Source organism: Cryptomeria japonica, chromosome 4 (genome assembly GCF_030272615.1).
Source record: "Cryptomeria japonica chromosome 4, Sugi_1.0, whole genome shotgun sequence".
NCBI classification, from domain to species: Eukaryota; Viridiplantae; Streptophyta; class Pinopsida; order Cupressales; family Cupressaceae; genus Cryptomeria; species Cryptomeria japonica.
This window is the reverse complement of record NC_081408.1, coordinates 766,394,651-766,401,043: the sequence shown is the minus strand read 5'-3', so window position 1 is coordinate 766,401,043 and position 6,393 is coordinate 766,394,651.

Genomic DNA, 6,393 nt, shown 5'->3' with positions numbered 1-6,393 from the left:
TGGATAGACAAGGGGCATGCTATCATCAGTTTCAAGGAGAGTTAGGGCCGAGATGGTAAGGATAAGAATGTCCATGGTATCACTGTCTGAATTTCTCGTATCTGATTCGGAGCTTGGGTCCCAGAATGACTCTATCCAAGCATTAGGACACGTTTTGGGAGGGGGATTTATTTCATGTTTGTCTTCCATGGGCAAATCATTAGGGTCAAGGAAAATATTGTCAAGGGCATAGGAGCTAGAAGAAAAGGAACTCCACTCCCATTCATTGGAATCAATTTCAGGTTGGGTATCCTCAAGTGTTGTTTCATCATCAGAGTCATGCCCCTTTCCACACGTGGTCACTTTGGTAGATGAGGTTCCAATTCGCAATGTTACAAAACCTAACCCTAAAGTTGGGTGTCGCATCTTAGGTATAATAAGTTCTAGTTTTCCTTTCTTGTCAAGGCCCAAACCACTGCAGCCATCATATCCCTTTTTCTGCATTATAGTAAACCCTTTTCCATACCGCTCTACTGCAATTTGACAGGTGGTGCATCAGTTTGATCCTTATAAAGCCAATCTGTTACATCATCATCCAAAATTTCCTTGTTAAGTTCACCCCATTTTGTAAATGTAGTGGGGGGCTGATATTGAATGACTGTCTTAGGTTCCTTTTGCAACAAATATGGTTTGCCATGTGAATTTGGAGATATTGGTAAATTCCCAATGAGGAATGTTTGAGCCATTGAATACTCTTTGCATCCTTGGTCCTGTATCTTCAATTTTCCTTTGACAGCATCTAACAACTTATTAGGATCCACATAATTATGTGAGTGGGCCTCTCTATTGACTGGGACTTGTTGCTGCGGGGAATCCTTTAGATTAGCACAAAATTGAAATGGATTACGATCTCCTAGAATTGTTATCTCAGTCCCATTGTAAGGATATTTTAAACACTGATGATAAGTAGATGGAACTGCTTTCATTGTGTGGATCCACGGATGGCCAAGAATCATATTGTAAGGGAGATCGAGGTCTAGGACCTGCAGGAAAGTGTTTTCTATCACTGGACCTACTCTGATAGGAAATGAAATTACCCCTTTAGATGGGCGCTCAACATCATCATATGCATTGATTGTTATTCTTATGGACGAATCAATGTCATTTTCTGTATAACCAAGACCAATGACTACTCTCAAGGTACAAATATTAAGACCTGCTCCGCCATTTATCAAGACTCGTCGGATCTTGCAATTATGGACAAAGACTTCAAGATGTAAAGGATCATTATGAGGGAGCTTATCAGGGGAAATATCGTTATCAAAAAAGGCAACGTGTTGGGAAATAGCGAGATGTCCAATTTAGGCTTGAAACTGGTCAACATCAATGTCTGTCGGGATGGTGGACTCAGTTAAAGCTTTATCTAGGACTGCGCGATGCATAGGGGACATTTTCAACAACTCAAGAATTGATATTTGTGCAGGTGTCTTTCCCAAATGACCTAGGAGATTATACTGACTCGTAGGAGTTGATTTGGGAGGAATTACAGGAGCTCCTTTCAGGACTATTTTGGATCGATGGGTGGTGACTGCACAAGAAGGACCTTGTCCCTTTATTCTTATGGTGGAAACAAACTCATTTGACGCTCGAAAACAATTGATGACATTGTTATAACTAGTATTTGCATAATTAAGATTCGTTGTTTGGGTAGAGTTTGAAGAAGATGCTTTGCCCTTGTCATGATCAAGAAAAGGAGTTTTGAACATTGTATGATCGGTGTTAGAGGTCACGTTGGGTGGGTCTACCTCAATTACCCCTTGATCTAACAAGTCTTGAATCATATGTTTCAATTAAAAACATGATGCGGTTTTATGTCCTTTTGACCGATGGTATTCACAATATGCATTATCATTCCACCAATGCGGCTTTACCAATGGTTCTTCCTTGACATCTGGTAACTTGATAAAATTTGCTTGTATCAATTGTTTCATTACTGATTCAATAGGCTCTCCCAATGGCGTAAACTGTCGAGGAGGCCCATCCCTTGATCTGAAAGGTTTTCGTTGTTGGTTTTGTTGCTGACCTTGTTGTTGATTATACTGTTGGTATTGCGGCTGTTGAATAGCATTGCTTGCTTGTGTCTGATTTTGTTGCATAGTTGACATATTAGGAGCACTCAATTTCTATATCGTGAACTTGGGTTGATTTGCATTCACTGCTCTTGCGTCGACAACTCCATCATTAGTGACATTCTTGTTTTTGTACCAAAATCTATTTTTGTCCCCTGAATTGTTTGTGTTGTCACTGTCTTTGTTGAGCTTAATGAGTCCCTTAGCTATAAGAGCATTTTCAATGTTCATCCCTTTCTTAATGAGATTCTCAATGGTACTAGGACTCTTCAGTTTGAGCTCATACATCATTTCTGGGACCAAGTTTTGAATAAATAAGTTCACTTGTTGTTCTTCAGGTATATCTAGGGAAGAACGACTGTACAAGCTTCGCCATCTTTATAAGAAAGTCACTAATGGTTCGCTGTGCTTTTGCTTTGTGTTGCATAAATCTGACATGGTCACTTCATTGTCAATGTTGAATGCGAAGTGGGATATAAACTTTTGAGCCAATTTCGGCCATGTCTTTATGTTCCCTGGCAAATGTGAATACCAATCCATGGCTTGCCCTGTGAGACTACGTGCGAATAAGTGCATCAAATATGTTTCTTCATAGCTCACTTCAGTACATGCTACGAAAAATGCTCGAATATGGTCTTTTGGATTGTCGTTCCCTTTATATTTCTCAAAATTAGGTGCCTCAAAATGCTTAGGAAATGGAGGAATGTACAAGCTCTTGTCAAATGGATTAGGACATAAATCTTGATCTGTGTATAATTTATTTGTCCCTTTGGTTTGCAATGCATCGATTTGTCATTGCAACTTCTCAAGCTGTTGTGCAATTGTGTCTAATAGCAAAGATTTTGGAAGTTCATCATTCCTTCTTGGGTGTACTCTTTGTCGATACATCATGCTCTCCATTGGTTGTTGATTCTCTAAAATTATTGTCTTTGGTATCTCTGGCATATAAAGTTCTTGATACAGCTCTTGTTGCTGTGGTTGTGCCATGCCTTGACATTGACCCTTTTGTTGTACTTCTTGTGATGGGATCATCATTTGTAGCCTTGGTTGATATTGCAATTGAGGTTGTTATTGATATTGCATGGACATCAATTGTGGTTGTGATGTATGATAACTTTTTTTTCTTGGCACATATTGAGGCACATGTTGTTGTTGATGCTGACGAATCAAAATTTGCTAACTTTGTGCCAATTGTTGTTGTCCTGATGTAAATCCCATCATTTGCAAAAAAAATTGTTTGGGAGGTTTTTGTTGTTTCTCCTTTAGATGGGGTATGGCACTTGCATTGACTTGTTGTGTTGTTTGTCCAATCCATTGTGGTGGTTGCAAGTTTGAATTGACTTGTAATGGTGCAGAAGACACTGCAACTTGTTGTTGAATGCGATGTTGTTGTTGTTGTGCATTGCTTGTTTGCGCATTCGATTGTGCCTTTTGTGCATTCCTCAATTGTTGCAACACTTGTTGTTGGTGCACACCACTATTTGTGGCTTTTTGTGTTGCCACTATCGAAGGATCTGTCACAATAGTTTGCATAACGGGTACTTGAGTATTTGGCAACCGTACTGAAATTGATGGGACATATGAACTTTGTTGCATTGTAGAATTGTTTTGAACATTCGTAAGATCAGGCATTCCAGTCATAAAGCTTTCTTGCATCTTAGAGTTGGATCCACTTTTAGGTATTCGAGGAATCACTTCTTGTTGAGGGACACTTGTCAACATTTGTGTGGCCATCATTTGATCTTGTGTTAAAGGTGTTGCATTAAACAATGGATTGTTTATTGTTTCGAATGTTGGCTTTTGTGGAATAGTCACTGTTAAAGTTTGTGAAGCACGCTTACTCAACAACGTGTGTTGAGGTTCTTGTTGCACATTTTCTTCATTTGGATGTGGAGAGAAACTTAACAGATCACCACCTTGTTGTTTTTGCACATTAGTTTGCTCATTTGAGGAGGTCACATTGCTCATCATATCAAGATATTTTTGTGGAAACATCTTAAAGACCTTGTTCAAGAATTTATCCATCTTTTTTGTCAACTTCGGATCTTTAAGGAACATATCAACATCATCAGAAGCATCAGAATCTAATGAAGAATCTGGTAAAATATTTGGATTTGGTTCTTGTTGAATGCCTTGATATGAACCAAATCCTTGTGAAAGAGTTTGTTCCTCATGTAATGTTTGAGTTTGAATTTCATGTTGCAGGTTCAGTTGATTCCAGTCAAGAGGTGCATTTTCCCTTGGCGTTGGTGGAACACTCCCATATCCCGGTTTCATGGGTACAAACACTGGCTCATATAATGGAGGTGGTCCGAGTTGAACCATTCCATATTGTGGTAATGATGTGTTTGACGAACCTTCAATTTGTAATGTTTGACTAGGTTGAAACTGTGAGTTTGATACGTTGTCAATGGGTTGATATGTTGGTTCGCCCATCTTCTTAGATTTTGACCTTGTTTCAACAAGCATGTCACTATGCAAATGCAATATCTTTGGGATTTTTTTTATTTTAAAAGGATGATGTATGATATGCAACTAAATGCAGCTTCAATAGATGAAGATGCAATCTATGGCAAGAATGCAACCTATGTTTTTGTTGTTTTTCAAGATTTGGACAAACTTTTTGGAATGCAAACCTAAAGACTCATCCTTGGGAAGTTGAAATGAAGCCAAGACCTTAAAGGACAAAGGACCAAATGACAATAGGACAAATTGACAATGTCTCACCTATATGCTTGGATACTAAGCTAGGTTTGACAAAAATGGTATTAATGAAAGGACAAATTATAGACAAGGTCAAGACTCCCCAACAACAACTTAGGGTATCATCCAAAGTTTTGATTTTTCAAGTTTGACAAACCAAATTTTTGAGACTAAATGCAAGAAGGCAATGATTATGACAATGACTTAGGATATGACATGAAAATGATCTAAGGATATGATATGACAAGATGAAGCCAAGAAAAGATGACAATACAATGATAAGGATATGTGAAGACCAATGACTTGGAATATGCAAAATGCAACCTAGGCAAGACCTAATTTTAGCATGACAAGGATAATGCACGAATGTCACCTAAATGGAAATCTAGCTTAGATATGACAATGAAATGCAAACTTAGGGAAATGATTTTGAACCTAAGTGCAAAATGAGGACACTTGCAATGAAAAGAACTAGAATGAAGGGAGATGACAATATGCCCTAGGACCTAAGTTGGACTATGCAAAACCTAGCCTAAAGTGACATGAATTTTGAAACAAAGATATTCAGTGTTTTGACAAGCCATGTTCAAATGTTGGATGAATACTTGGACAAATTTGGACTTTTGTTTGAATTTTGTTTTGAATTGAAGGTTGTTGATTTTTAAAACCCAAGTTGATTATGAGCACTTTTGAAAGTTTGTTTTTGATTTAACTTTTGACAATCACAGAAGACAAAATGTTTGTTTGACTTTGACTCAAGACCATCAAGCACATTCACAACAAATCCTATGGCTGGCAAGGGCAATATCTATTGAATCATCTAACCATAAAATACAACACTCAGCCGGATAGCTAGACACTTGGTAGCACTGGCTCCCCCTTACAGTGCACTCACTTCTCAGGCATACCAAGCTTCGAGTTCAAGGGGCATCACTTCCCAAGAACTTGCTATCTCTAACTGAGGAGTACATGAGAGGTGTCTTTGGCATGCACGTATCACAACGCCTGAGCCAACAGATAGAAGGATTTTGGCATCTAAAAACAAGAGATTCTAGTAAGGGCATCCGTTCGGGTGAGTATTGATCCGGCGAATAAATCGTCGCAATGCCATTCCAGCACCCGTTGTCTACAACTTTCATTGCATCCATAGTTATTTAGAGTGGTTCGGAAGAGCTTGGCTTTAGCCTGTCACCACTTTGGGTCGTTCCCTCTCACCAATGCCTGTGCGAAGTGCCAGGCAAATCGAGAGGCAGACCCAGTTCTAAGGGTTAAAACATGCCATCAAATTTAAAATAGACAAAGCGTGCATGGTGTTCATGAACCTTTAAGAAATGAAATGTGCAACTACTTTAAAAATCGCAAGCAAGATGTTTTAATGAGAGTCTTTGACCGCGTCCTGCATAAAATTCGTTAGTAGTTGCATTTTTAGTCTTCATCACACGTAACGCCAAGATGTTGCACAGAGAATTAGTACCAAAGAAAAACCAGAATGCAAGAAACAGAATGAAGACAAACAAATTTACAAGCAAAAATAATTGATTTTACCTCTGTTTCTGGCCTTCCATAGGCGCAAAATCCATCA